At 40.1% G+C, this 12,804-nt stretch overlaps 1 non-coding gene across 1 annotated transcript; it reads right to left on the bottom strand.

The window, feature by feature from the left end:
- Positions 1 to 6,378: 6,378 nt before the first annotated feature.
- Positions 6,379 to 6,485, bottom strand: LOC128282719 (small nucleolar RNA R71). Its single transcript, XR_008273074.1, has one exon. It is a non-coding gene; the product is annotated as a small nucleolar RNA R71 (small nucleolar RNA).
- Between the last annotated feature and the right edge of the window lie 6,319 nt (positions 6,486 to 12,804).

Genomic DNA, 12,804 nt, shown 5'->3' with positions numbered 1-12,804 from the left:
TCTAATATGAAATTACAGGCAATTAAATATAAGCCCACAGAACAAAGGTAGGGTTTGGATCCAAAAATAACAAAATTTGCTGAAGCTAAGGCTTGAACTTGGGACCTCTCACACACACCCAAAACACTTAACCACTAAAGCAGATATAGATTTATTTTAGATTTTACAGAAGCATTGGGGCGTTACAATTCTACCCCCTATAAGAAATTTTGACCTCGAAATTTACCTGATCAAAACAAATGAGGATACAACTGATGCATCAATCCTCAGCTTCCCACGTAGCTTTCTCAGTTCCGTTATTCTGCCACAGAACCTTCACTAATGGAATAGCCTTCTTTCTTATTCCCTAATCCCCTAAATCACTCCACTACTTCCCACTACATCCAACTACTCATCTTATTAATCCAACACAAACTCTTCTAGACGAGCAAGCAAAAATAATGCTTTTGCCCAGACTCGAACACAAGACCTCCCTTCCACCAGCACTCCACTCAACCACCAGACAAGTAGGCCCATTCTGTTAATTATTTACCGACTGTTACTTAAAAGCCTTTCAACCCAAGATTTGCTTTATTTAAAAGAAACCAAAATTTGCCCAAGTCATGACTAGAACTTGGGGCCTTCCATACACACCTAGAGCACTTAACCATTGAAGCAGACAAGTATTTATGCCACACACACACAAATCAAAAATAGATATTTTGGGGCATTACAATTCTACCCCCTAAAAGAAAATTTTGTCCTTAAAATTTACCTGGTCAGAACAGATGAGGATACTACTGACCCATCGCAACCTCAGGCTCCCACGTAACCTCTTCAATGTTATGATTCCACCAACGCACCTTCACTAATATAATAGATTTTCTTCAAAGAACCTTTACGTCGTGATCCAGAATCTGACTCGGCTCCTCCTCGAAGGTCAGATCTAGCCTAACCTCAATCTCCTCCACAGGGACAATATGAGTAGGATCAGAGCAGTAACGCCTCAACATCGAGACGTGGAATACATCATGAATACGGTCTAGCTCTGGAGGTAACTCCAACTGATAAGTGATCGGTCCCACTCGCTTCAGAATCTGGTAAGGCCCAATAAACCTAGGCTCAGCTTGCCCTTCCGATCGAACCTTAGAATCTTTTTCCATGGTGAGACCTTAAGACATACGAAGTCCCCCACAGAATACTCAATCTTGAGTCTTCTCAGATCCGCATAAGACTTATGTCTATCAGATGCCGCTTTCAGAAGATCCCAAATTAGTCTAACCTTGTCTTCTGTCTTGGAAACCAATTCAGGACCCAAAACACACCGCTCGCCCAACTTAGTCCAACATAAGGGACTACGACACTTGCGACCATATAATGCCTCATAAGGTGCCATCTGGATGCTGGACTAATAACTATTATTATAGGTAAACTCCACAAACTGCAGATAGTCCTTCGAACTGCCTCTGAAATTAATAACATAACTCATCAACATGTTCTCCAGTATCTGAATCACCCTCTCAGACTGACCATCGGTCTGAGGATAGAACGCAATACTGAAGTCTAACCTTGAACCAAGAGCCTCATACACCTTTCTCTAAAATTGAGACATGAAACGAGGATCCCTATCAAAGATGATCGAAATTGGTAACCCATGCAGTCTCACTATCTTAGAGATATAAAGCTTCGCCAGTTTCTGTAGAGAATAGTCAGTACGAACCGATATGAAGTGGGCAGGCTTGGTCAATTGATCTGCGATGACCCATACTGAATCCTTCTCAGTGAGTTTAAAGAGCAACCCACTTATGAAGTCCATAGTTATACGCTCCCACTTCTAAAGAGGAATCTTAACCAGCTGTAGTAAACCCGAAGGAAACTAATGCTCAGCCTTAACTCACTGGCATGTTAAAAATTTAGCCACAAAATCAGTAACTTCCCGTTTCAGTCCTGGCCACCAGTACAACTCACGAAGGTCTCGGTACATCTGAGTCCCACCAGGATACATAGCATAAGGGCTACTATGCGCCTCCCTCAATATGGACTACCTCCAATCAATGTCATTCGACACACAAATCCGTCCATGAAAACATAACACACCCTCAGAGTTCAACCCAAAATCTGTAGTGCTACCACTCTCAATCTGTCAGAACCGAGGACCCAAAGACTCGTCCTACAACTGCTTACCCTTAATCTGATCTATCCAAGTCGGTTTAACCTGAAGCACAGCCAACAGACTACTATCACCAAATAAACTTAGGTGAGCAAACATCGTCCTTAACACAGTCATAGCCCTACGGCTCAATGTATTGGCCACCACGTTGGCCTCGCCAGGGTGGTATTCAATGGTACAGTCATAATCCTTAAGCATCTCAACCCATCTATGCTACCTAAGATTCAGCTCCTTTCAATTAAGGAAGTACTTGAGGCTCTTGTGATCGGTGTAGATGATACACTTCTCACCATACGATAGTGCTTCCAAATTTTCAGAGTAAAAACTACGGCGGCCAACTCCAGATCATGCTTTAGATAGTTCATCTCATACGTTTTAAGCTGACGAGATGCATATGCTATCACCTTACCATCCTATATCAAAGCACATCCCAAACTGACATGTGATGCATCACTATAAACCGTGAATGCCTTTCCAAGTTCAGGCTGTATCAGAACATGAGCCTCAGTCAGTACCGTTTTGAGCTTCTCGAAGCTCTCTTACTGCGCATCAGTTCAAACAAATAGTATACCCTTACGTAGCAGCTTAGTTAAGGGTGCTGCAATCAGTGAGAAACCTTTCAAAAATCATCGGTAATAACCTACCAGCCCCAAAAAACTGCAGATCTCAGACACATTCTTAGGCTGTTTCCAATCTAGTACAGCCTCAATCTTTCGAGGACCTACTCGAATCCCCTCAGCAGGCACCACATGTTCAAGAAGTGTCACTTCACGTAACCAGAACTCGTACTTACTAAACTTAGCATAGAGCTACTTTTCCCTCAAAATCTGAGAACAATCCTAAAGTTCTCGTCATGCTCATCCTTAGTCCTCAAATAAACCAATATTTCATCGATGAACACCACCACAAACCGATCTAGGTAAGGCTGAAATACTCAGTTCATGGTGACCAAATTGCATCACTAGGAATTCATAGTGACCATAGCGAGTCCTAAATGTCGTCTTATAGGCATCAGCTTCTTTAACACTCACCTAATGACACCCAGACCGCAAATCAATTTTAGAGAATACAGAAGCCCCTCGAAACTGGTCGAACAGATCATCAATCCTTGGAAGTGGATACTTGTTCTTAATGGTCAACTTGTTCAGCTGACGGTAGTCGATACACATCTGCATGGATCCATCCTTCTTTACAAATAGTACTGGTGCTCCCTACAGAGACACACTAGGGTGGATGAACCCACGATCTAATAACTCCTGAATTTGAGCCTTCAGCTCTGTAAGCTCCTTCGGTGCCATTCGATAGGGAGCGATAGACACCAGAGCTGTATCAGGGAAGAGCTCAATCCCAAACTCAACTTCCCCATTCGGAGGTAATCTCGATATCTCCTCCAGAAAAAAGTCTGAAAAATCCCTTACAGTGCAGATATCCTTTATAGTAGAGTCTCTAGAAGTGAAAACACCCACGTAGTCCAGTACGCCTCACATCTCTTGCGAACTAATTTCTCAGCTACCAGTGCAGAGATCACGTTAGCCAAGTAGTTTTGAGGTTCTCCAATCACGACTACTTCATCATCCTCCTCAGTTCTTAATACAACCTTTTTAGGCTCACAGTCCAAGCTGACACGATGCTTGACCAGCCAGTCCATTCCCAATATTATGTCGAACTCCCCAAATGGAAGCTTCATTAATTCAGCCAAGAAGATCGCCCCTTGAACCTCAAACAGTACATCTTTAAATAGCTTATTAACCCTTATAGACTATCCCAACGGACTCAGTACAATAACCTCACTTGTAGTGCTTTGAATCGAAAGCCCATATTTTCAGATATATTGCTAGGTATGTTTGAGTGAGTAGACCCTATATCTATCAATGCAAGATATGGTACATTGAAAATAAGAAACGTACTGGTGATAACATTTGGAGAATCTGTGTCCTCTCGACGACGGGTAGTATAAACAAGAGCAGGCTGCCTCGCCTCAGTCTATCTAGCACCTTTACCTGTGCTCTCTGTCCACGGCCTATACCATTACCACCCCTAGCCTGACCATGGCCTTTCGGTGGCTATTGTGCTACCCTCAGCGGCTGTGCAGTTCAGTACCCTGAGCTTGCATCTGATCAGCCCTCAATGGACACTCCCTAATACGGTGATCTAATGATTGATAAACCGTAAATTATACATATTTTTACCCTATGTTCAATGCATTTTATAGATAATTTCTCATTAGAATTGGTGAATTCAATGCTCCTAATGCTTTAATTTCATGTTTTGTACTCAGAAGAGCACAAAGAGTCAAAAGGAGCCAGAAAAGGACAAAACGGACCAAATCAAGAAGATGACACGGCCTAAGCCTTGCCACACGGGCAGCTCACACGCCCGTGTCTTTTGAGGGTGTCGACCAAGGCTTTCACGATTCACACGGCCTGACCATTGACCCATACTGGCAATCATGTCACACGGTTGTGTCACACGGGCGTGTCCCTACTAAGCCCAAGTTAAGTCTAATTCAGAAAAGGCCACTTTGAATGGTTTCTAGGAATTCCAAAGCCTATAAATACGCACTAGTGGAGGAGAAAAGGGAGATGGAGAAGAGGGGTAAGGAATTACCCCAAGGAAGCCGATTGATCCATCTCAGAAGCCGGATTCATCATCAAGACTGAAGATCTCTCCTTAATTTCCCTTCAGGAGTTTTGGGTTTTCTTTATGTATTGTATTTTTTATTCTTCTAAGATGTTTTCTTATTTAGTTATGAAGTAAACCCCATAAATACCTAAGGGCAATGAAACCTAATACGAATCTTGTTATTATTTTCTGAATCCTATGATCAATATTTAACTTGTTCTTAATTATGTTTTCTTAATTCTTGCTTTGATATCCCAAGATACTGATTCAAGACACACTCTTATTCAGAGGAGGAATAGAACCTGTCTAAGAGTATATTTTCCATAATTAAGCGGAGTTGATTGCGCGCCTAGAAATAGGGTGACAAGATTTTGCTGGATTAGGGTGAAACCTAATAAGGGGATCCATAGAACGAGTTGATGCAACCCTAGAGTGTTAATTAGAGAAAAGTGTCGATTATTCAATCTAGGGATTAGACGTTATTAGTCTTGAATAGGGATAATAACATAACTTAGGGATCTCTACGGAACAAGTTGAATGAATAAATCATCTGATTTGGAGCCAGAATAACAAGTACAGTCTAGGTGGATTTTTCCTTAGGTATTGTCTCAAGTCAATCGATTTTCCCAAAAGCAATTCCCCAATTCTTTTCTCTGTGCGTTCTTAGTTTAAATAATTAGTTTAATAAACAAACCCTTTTATTCTTAGGCTAGATAATAAAAAGATAGTTATTACTAGTACTTTTGGTCCCCTTGGGTACGATATCCCGGTCTTGCCATTACTATACTATTGTTCGATAGGTGCGCTTGCCTTTTCGTCGTGATAATAGTTAGTCTAGGTTTGATCTTCATTATAAATATTTATTACTTGTTACGAATCACGCGATCAAGTTTTTGGTGCCGTTGTTAGGGAACTGAAATATTAGGAACACTAAATTTTTATTACTTTAGCCATTTATTTTTCTTGCAATTTTATTTTATTTTATTATTTATTAATTTACTTTTTTTCTCTCTCTTGGCAATTTTTTTTATAGTTTATGACTAGAAGAAACTCGTCAGGACCATTACTCTTTGACAAAGAAATCGATCATACAATTCGCAAAAATCAAAGAGAAATACGGCGTAGTTTACGATACACAGAGAACGAGCGAGAAGACGATACTCAACCCCCAACTGAAGAAATGGCCGAAAACCCAGGCGATCAGCTGCCTCCTAGAATTGCAGCTAACCAAAATCTTGCTCCATGTACTATGTATGACTATGCTAAACCTTCTTTAACAGGAACTGAGTCTAGTATAGTTAGACCTGCTATTGCTGCGAGTAGTTTCGAACTAAAACCTAACACATTTTAGATGATACAGTAGTTTGTTCAGTTTGATGGTTTGCAGGATGAGGATCCCAACACGCATTTGGTGAATTTTCTTGAATTTTGTGATACATTCAAAATCAATGGCATTTCTGATGATGCCATTCATCTTCGGTTATTTCCCTTTTCACTGAGAAACAAAGCTAAACAGTGGTTGAACTCGTTACCACGAGGGTCTATCACTACTTGGGAACAAATGACCAAGAAATTTTTACTAATATTTTTTGCCGGCTAAAATGGCTAAATTGCGTAATGATATCTCTTCTTTTGTGCAGATGGATTTAGAAACACCTTACGATGCATGGGAGAGATACAAGAACTTACTAAGAAGGTTCCCTCACCATGGGTTATTGCTTTGGCTGCAAGTTCAAATGTTCTACAATGGTGTGAATCCCTCGACAAGACAAATGATTGACGCAGCTGCTGGCGGAACCATCAACAATAAAACACCAGAAGATGTATATGAATTTATAGAGGAGATGTTACTGAATAACTATCAGTGGCAAGTTATGAGGACAAAGCCAATGAAAATAGCTAGCGTCTATAACATCGATTCAGTCACCATGCTCTCTAATCAGGTAGAACTTCTAAATAAAAAGATTGACGATTTACTTGGTTCTACGCAGGTACATCCAGTAATGAGGTGTGACTCAAGCGGAGAAGGTGTGCATACAGAATATCAATCCTTCAATCCCACAACCGAAGAGGAACAAGTCAACATATGGGTAATAATAACTTTAGATCTCAAAATAACCCATACAGTAATACTTATAAAGCCGGTTGGAGAAACCAACTAAAATGTTCCTAGGAGGTCAAGGAAATCCAAAGCCACAAAATCCTCAGGGTTTTCAACAGCCACCTTATCAACAAAAGAAAAAACCAAACCTTGAAGAGATGCTTTCTAAATTCATCTCGGTGTCAGAAACCCGTTTACAAAATACCGACACAGCACTTAAGAATCAATAAGCATCGATCCAAGGACTCGAAACTCAGATAGGCTAGTTGTCCAAACTAATATCCGAACGACCACAAGGTAGCCTACCAAGTAATACTGAACCTAATCCGAGGGAACACCTCAATGCAATTAGCACTCAAGATAAGGAAGGATTCACTACACCTGAGCCAGAAATACAACAAGACAACGCGATGAACAAAGGACGAGAAGAGGTAAACAATAATGATCCCAAACAGGTAAGTACAACTCATGAACCTCGTGTGCCATATCCTAAAGCGATGACGAAAGACAGAACAGAAGAACAATTCGGTAAGTTTTTCAAAATCTTAAAGAAATTACATATTAACTTACCCTTTATTGAAATCTTTTCGCAGATGCCCAACTCAGCAAAATTCTTAAAGGAACTTCTGAGCAATAAAAGGAAATTAGATGCTACATCACATGTGGAACTCAATGCAGTCTGCTCAGCTATTCTAAAGAATGAGCTACCTAACAAATTGAAAGATCCAGGGAGTTTTACAATTCCTTGCTTAATTGGTAGTTTATCTGTGAATAATGCTTTAGCTGATCTAGGGGCAAGTATAAATGTTATGCCACATAAAATGTTTAAACGACTAGGTCTTGGTAAACCCAAATAGATTAGGATGAGCATACAATTGGCTAATAAAATAGTTAGATTTCCTAAGGGTATTATTGAAGATGTTCTCGTTAAAATTGATAAATTTATTTACCTAGTAGACTTCATTCTCTTAGATATGGATAAGGATAACGAGGTACCTTTAATTTTAGGACGACTATTTTTAGCAATTGCCAGAACCATTATTAATGTAGGCACAGGAGAGCTAAGACTTTGTGCAGGTGACGACGCAATAACACTCCAAGCACGTGACTCAGTCAAAACCTCTAAGACTCAAGATAATGCTATAAAAACTGTCAATGATAAAACTAATATTCAATCGTCCATACAGGAACTTCCTCAAACCAAGACAACAGAGACAGTGCGCTACTATCATGAAGAGAACAAAGACGTCCATGAAGAATGAAGACTACGGATAGAGGAGCTAGGCGGATGGCTAGAACACAAACCAAGAACACATGATAAATCGAAACTAAGCAAAAACAAGCCCGATACCTCTCCTAATTAAATTCAGGTCGGCAATATAGTCTTACTAGATGCTGTTGATCCTCACATTGTCACTACCACACCAAATGAAGAAATCCCTCTTACGGTACTTAGTATTTTTCCATTCAGTACGATGGAGGTGAGTCATCCCAAGTTTGGCACTTTTAAAGTAAACAACACCCGTTTAAAACCTTATTTTAAAATTGACAATAGGAATGAGGAGTATGAACTCCTCGAACCACCTTGATCATTCAACGAAGAGGTAAGTTGAGCTTAGACTATAAATAAGAGCTTTTCAGGAGGCAACCCGAGCACTAACATTATTAATTTCTTTAAATTCTAATATTTAACTCCTAACCTACTAATAAAAATCTTGAATACAGGTGTTTCCACAGAGGCAGGGCCAACCACACGGGCATGCTTAAGGCTGTGTGAAAATAGAGCAAAAGATTTCCCCAACACAGGCTACGATAAAACGCCACGGCCGTGCAACATGGCCGCGGTCGAGCCTGCCAAAACAACACGGGTGTGCGACACACCCATGTGGAGGAATCGAGGACGGACCTGTTAAAACAGCACGGGCGTGCAACACGCCCGTGTCGAACACCCGTGGTCGAACCTGTCAAATTCACACGGGTGTAGGGCTAGAAAAAATGGGCATGGGAGAAGCGAACGAAGCTAGACACGGTCGTGCGACGTGGCCGTGTGAACCAACACTCCTGAGGCACACGGGCATGTGTAAAATTTTAGACGCGCCAAAATAGGAAAAACGTGAAACACACGGGCTTGTCCCATGGCCATGTGTCCCAAAATCTATAAATAGGCTGCACTATTCATTTCTTCTCCATTCAAAAACCCTAACCCTAGCCGCTGCAACTCCACACAGCCCCCTGCCACGCCCGTGCGCCGCCTCCAACTTCGTTTTTAAAGCTCAATCTCTCGCCCTTATCGTTTGTTTACTCCTTTCACTTCTATTTTACTCATTATTCATGCTTATTATTACAATAATCTCCATTACTCTTGAACTAGTTTTCATTTTTATTCATTACTTTATCATTTAGTTTGCATTTATAGGTTCTTTATTATACATTTCAAATGAAATCAAGTTATTAGACACACCTCATATCCATGACATTACTATGCTTATTTTCATGCTATTATCATGCAAATATCTATCATTTAAATTGCAGTCATAGGTTAGTTACCATACAGTTTATGTTAATTGAGATGAGGAAAACCTTATACCCATTACATTTCTATTCTCATTCTCATGATTATTGTGGTTGAGTTTGCTTCATATTAGTAGTCTTGGCTAAAATAGTTTACTTTCTCTTCGAATATGTTTACTTATTATTATTCTTTATATTACAGGCCTTCAAATGTCATCTTCAAGAGGAAAGAAAACCGCCGTACCAGCCTCGAAGAAGAGAAAGGGAGTGTCATCCTCCGTGGGTCCAACCGCGAAAATTTGTCACCCTCTCCTACAGTTTCCACGAGGGCCTACTTACTCTCAGTCGCCACATACATTTCTCTCCATCAAAGTGCTGGCACACTTTGGCTCCAAGGCATCAGTTCCCCCACCATCCCTGAGGTACTTACACGCTATTTTAGCTCACACGATTACAGAGAGGCGAAAGAGCACTAGCGTCATCAACACCCACGACGTCTACTTCTTATGCTGCATGTCGCAAAGGCACGTCATTGACCTTGCCTATTTCATAGCCCTCGCGATTCAGCACCAGACGAAGCGGCATCAGAAGAGGGTCATCTCCATTGGCCCCTATGTGACTCGGCTGGCGTAACACTTCGGGCTCCTCAACACTGCGGCCCAAGGATCATCCCTCACCCTCATCAGCCAAATGTCTCCATAAGGCATCTCGAGCATGCTTAGCATGAGGATGATCGAGAGGCGCCTAGGAACCTACCCTCCCCAGTATCGTCTTGCCCAATATACCGAGGAGGAGGCCTACGAGGACATTCCTAAAGATGTCCCCCCACAGCACGAGGACCCACCGGCTCAGTCACCACCACCCTCTCATCCAGGTCATGCGGCGACTTCATATGCTGACATCTCTGAACGCCTCACCCGATTCGAGCATTAGTGTTTTCAACGATTTGACAACATTGATGCTCTTGTCTGCACAGATTTGTCAAGACCTCCACATCTCATCGCCATCCCACCTCGCGAACCATCCAAATGATGAAGATATTTAGAAATATTTATTTATTATTTTATGTTTTTAATTGAAACTACTTTTTTATTTTTTCTTTAGATTTTAGAATTTTATTTTTAATCATGAATCTCGGCTATTCCTTTTCAAGTATTTATTCTTCCTAATATCCCTAAAAAGTTCCTAATTTTATCATAGTTATATATAGCTCTTAAGCTCATCATCACAGAGGAACTAAAACTCCACCGAAAAATGGTTCTCCACGACTGCCATGTCCTACTCGACCACCACCATAGCTACCACTAGATATAATATTCTTTTGGCGCAGGACTTATGGCCTAATGAACCTCTATGACCGTCGGAGTATCCTCCTCCACTCTCAAACCGATTACTCTCCAAAACTCTAAGTTCGAGGAATTCATCATATAGGAAGTTTCCCTTCTCTCCCTATCTTATTTTTATCCTCTAACACCTATCTTTGTACATTGAGGGCAATATACATCTTAAGTGTGGGGGGGTATTCATTAATAATCACCTTGTTCTCATGAAAAACTCTCATATCATATTTAGGATAAATCTTAATTGATTTATGATTTTGATTGATATATCTTGAATTAAAACATAGGGATTTATGCATTGATTATTTAAACTTTAAGACATTAGAGAATCAAGCATGATAAGTTCATTTTTAAGAAATTAAAATTATAGGCTGTTTCCCCAAGTCTAAGTATTACTTTGAATTAGAATTCATGAGTCTAAACATCACAAAGCCATAATTTTTGTGATATTTTTGAGCCTTTTGAGCATTTATTCATCCTTTCATGCTCACTTTTATTATTGCTTTGAGTGCGTCAGTATTGAACTGTTATTCTAGAACTTGCTTGATTATGCATGTCGAGACCACACCATTTGATTTGATATGTCAAAATGATTAAAGCACTTAGGATTAACCCACTCATGCCATAAAAAGCCTACCTCCACGATTAACGCCTAGTAAACCCCCTTGAGCCTAACAAGCCATTCCTTGTATTACCTTTAATATTAACCATTAACCCATTATTGTTGAAATCCCCCAAATTAATTTGATCCCTATTTTTGTCGAAAGTTGAGTTGGAAAAGCTGCTTAGCTATGTTTTTGTTCTTTATTTAACTTGTTCTTAATTAAAAAAAAAACATAACTATGTATGCATATCTGTAATTTCATATTCTGAGAGAAGCTCTATTATACGCAAGTGAAGATTAACTCTTTTTCTAGTTAGGCAACTTTTTAATTCAATCTCGATTCTAACCCTTTCTTTCAGTTTGTGACCATACCCCCTAACCAAGCCTCATTACAACCTTCTAAAGACCTTTTGATTGATGTATCATCTTAAAATTAAAGTGGTGGAGATTTGATTTTCATGCAAGCCTATGGTAATGACTTTCCATTATTGACTATTGAGTGCTTCCTTTATTGTCCTTAAAACACCTCGAGTGATTTGAGTGAATCTTTAGTGAGGATGTAAAACTCTGTGATATTCTGAATAAAAAGTAATTACTTAGATGAGGGAAGACACCTATATTTTCGGATAAAATGCTCAACTAGGAATGATTGAAACTTTTATGTTCTTTTAGTTAAATTCTCAATGTATGATTACCTGTGGATTAATTTGAGATATTATTGATAGAAATTATAAGTTAAGAAGAATTTATTTCGATTATGAGTTGAGAATTTTGCTTGAGGACAAGCAAATGCTTAAGTGTGGGGGTATTTGATAAACCGTGAATTATACATATTTTTACCCCATGTTTAATGCATTTTATAAATGATTTCTCATTAGAATTGGTGAATTTGATGCTCTTAATTCTTTAATTTCATGTTTTGTACTCAAGAGAGCACCAAGAGTCAAAAGGACCCAAAAACGAGCCAGAAAGGGACACAACGGACCAAATTGAGAAGATGACATGGCCTAAGCCTTGCCACACGGGCAGCTCACACGCCCTTGTCTTTTGAGGGTGTCGACCAAGGCTTTCACGATTCACACGGTCTGGACATTGACCCACACAGCCGTGTGCAATTTAACGGATCGAACACGGTCTGGCAATCACGTCACAAGGCCGTGTCACACGGCCGTGTCCCTGCTGAGCACAAGTTAAGTCCAATTCGGAAAAAAGCCACTTTGGAGGGTTTCTAGGCATTCCAAAACCTATAAATATGCACTAGATGAGGAGAAAAGGGAGACGTAGAAGAGGGGTAAGGAATTACCCCAAGGAAGCCGATTGATCCGTCTCAGAAGTCGGATTCATCATTATGACTGAAGATCTCTCCTCAACTACCCTTCAGGAGTTTTGGGTTTTCTTTATATTTTGTTTTCTTTATTCTTCTGAGATGTTTTCTTATTTAGTTATGAACTAAACCCCCTAAATACCTAAGGGGAAT

Source organism: Gossypium arboreum, chromosome 10, assembly GCF_025698485.1.
Source record: "Gossypium arboreum isolate Shixiya-1 chromosome 10, ASM2569848v2, whole genome shotgun sequence".
Taxonomy (NCBI): domain Eukaryota; kingdom Viridiplantae; phylum Streptophyta; class Magnoliopsida; order Malvales; family Malvaceae; genus Gossypium; species Gossypium arboreum.
Note: the sequence above shows the minus strand (reverse complement) of the source record. Positions and strands in the feature narration are given on the sequence as shown.